Here is a 3,024-nt window from a genome sequence, read left to right on the forward strand (position 1 = left end):
TAATGGAATCCTATTGAGCTATAAGAAATGAAGAGCAGGAGGACTTTAGAAAATTTGGAAATAAAACTTCAACTGATGCCAAGTGAAGTGAATAGCACCGGAACTTTGTACACAATAACAACAAAATAGTACAATCATCAACTTTGATAGACTTAGCTCTTCACAGCAATGCAATGATCTAAAAGAATCCCCAAAGACTCGTGATGGGAAATACTATCTATATCTAGAGAAAGAGCTATGGAGTCTGAATGTAGATCAAAGTATACTGTTTTCACCTAGCTTTGTTTTTGTTTTTCTTTCTGTTGGTTTTTCTCTTTTGTTTTTAATCTTGTTACACAACATGGTTAATTTAGAAATATTACTAATATTATTGTATATGTATTACCTATATGTGATTGCTTGCTTTCTTGGAGAGTGGAGAGAAACATCCCGATGATGAACAGCCCAGAAATGTCAGAAAACAGTCAGTTTCTCAGGGCCTTTAGCATTGACAGTTTTTATGGAAGTCACAAAAAAGTAATTCAAATGTCTTCTATATATTGAGAAAAGTTAATCAAGATAAATGTCTTCCTTGTTCTTGACATATAGATATTATACAATGTTTGCCTTCATATCAAAGGCAAAAGTCAAGTATATGAGTAGGAAATGTAATTTGGTTTGCTTATACAATTACTTTAAAGAGTTACAGGTATAATTCTAAGCACGCCAATTCATTAGACTGATTGAACATTTCATACAGAATATCTGATGCAAAAAGTAAGTGAAGAATAAAAATAAGAGAGTCCAACTGAAAACAAGATGAATAGACTAGAATATATTCTACTCTGTATAGAAAACCAGATAAGGAGATATAATGGAAAAAAATTAACCTCTCCAAGAAAAATAAAAAGAGTAAAGGTATTTCTTTTGACATCTCTTGACCAATTGAGAGAGAAGTAATAGTATTCTATGGTGCATTGAATAATGTTGATTTGTAGGCCAAGCAAATATGAAGAATTTTTGGCATTATGTCCAAAAAGCCTGTGTTAATTATTTACAAAGTGGTAAATATATATATAAGGAGTAAAAACTAAGTATTAGGAGTCCGATGTTTTGTATGGAAACTAGAATGTAGAACCCGTTTGTGTGCATGTGATTAATTCAATAAGGTTCCTGATGGAATCCTAATAAAACTGCTCCCAGCACCAGTAATCTAACTTTGTTATAGGCCTGGCCTCCCTGAACAGCAGGCCCACTGCACTTGCCTAGTCCACCCTGCCAACTTCCTAACTTCTCCATATATACCTCACTGCTCATTGGAACAAGGTGTGTTCCTGAACTCTCAGTTCCCACAGAAACAGCAAGTTTGTCCAAGTGATGGGAACCCAGCTACTGCCTCTACCTAGTCACTGCCCCTAGACCCATTCCCAAGGAATAGGTGTGTTCTTGTATTCAATCATAATAACATCATCCATCTAGCCCAAGACAGGACCACAATGCCTAACTATCTTGACCAGACAGGACCACAATAGCTAGCCAATTAGAAGTCAGCATGACCACAATGTTTAACCACCAAACCATAGATGGGACCCCACCTCTATTACCTAATCCTTTAACAACCTCCTCCTGTCTTTGTCATATTCCTCTATTCTATGTACATTTTGATGATGTAATTGCTTCTTTATCCTGTGAAAATCCATCTTGCTGGTTCCTCCTGTAGCTTATACTTCTTCATGAGAGGCATCAATTTCAATATTAGAGGTGGTCTGACTCTGAATTCTATGAGATGGTTGCACCCCAACACATGATGAAATGGCAACAGTTTTTGGTGGGAAAAGCCCCAACCAAAACAGTTTTTGGCATCCGTGGGTTTAAACATCAACAGTTCTCCCCTAACTTCCCAATCTGCTTAATGCTTCTTGCCTTCACATTCTCCATTCTAGTCCAATTGACACATTAGCTTCTACTTGTATAGGGTAATCATATCTCAACTCTGACTTTTTTTTTGCCTCCCTCATAGCTGAATACAATCTTTCCTCACCTCCACCTCTTAAAAATCCTACAGTAATTTAGGGCATCCCTAGTTCCATCTCTTACGCAAACATGCCCCAACTCAAAAATCTCTGATATCCAGAGGATTGATATTTGTTCAACCTTTTGTGTTACCACTCTTTCATACTTTTTGCATGCAACTATTTAAATTATTTTGATTGAATTGAATAGATTATGTAAAATGTGAATGATCTTATGAGGTGTCAGGGTTTCTCTGCACTTAATTGTAACAGAAACATTTTTCACTCAACTAAGAAATTTCTGTAAAAACCTGAGAGGATGGATTCTGTATTTCTTTTTCTAGCAAATGGCAAGGCTCTGGGAAATTTTACCACTGTTTGTGTAATTTCAGTGACACTAAACAGAAAATAAGCTTCCCTATAATCTATAGGTAAACTCAAATGTAATAATAGACTGTAGAATACACCTGAGAATTTTTACCATGATATTTCCTGATTGCTTATGGTAGAAATCAATGAGGGGAGAAGTGAAGAGTTGACTTTATATAGGACAATCATGGTGAATCAGGTTGTACAATGCCTTCATGGAGCAAGTAATTAGGTATAACATGTAGTCTACTAAGGCTCATCAAATTCATGAGCTGTTTCTTATTCTTGGTGATTGATGTAGTGATGAATGATACCATTAGATGAAACCTGAAAAGAATTTCAAGGAATTACAACTTCATTGGTTAAGAAACATGAAAATTTTGGAAATATAGAAGATGATTTAAATATATGGGAAAAATACATCTGAGTATGTGTGTGTTTATATGTGGGGTGGACAATGTTTGGGGAATTTGGCTTTCTGGCCTAATTTATAGGAATTATGCCTTTACAGATAGAAATGTGGCATATTCCATAGAAACTGAATAGAACTGGATTGTTTTGAGATAGATTTGCAATCTGATTAAATGACTTGCCACTGTTTAAATTGCTTTCCCCAATATGATAAATTCATTCCGTATATATTCATAAATTATCCCCATGTTTC

Source organism: Petaurus breviceps, unplaced genomic scaffold (genome assembly GCF_028583685.1).
Source record: "Petaurus breviceps papuanus isolate PSGF00001 unplaced genomic scaffold, PetGlider_PUasm1.0 126, whole genome shotgun sequence".
Lineage (NCBI taxonomy): Eukaryota > Metazoa > Chordata > Mammalia > Diprotodontia > Petauridae > Petaurus > Petaurus breviceps.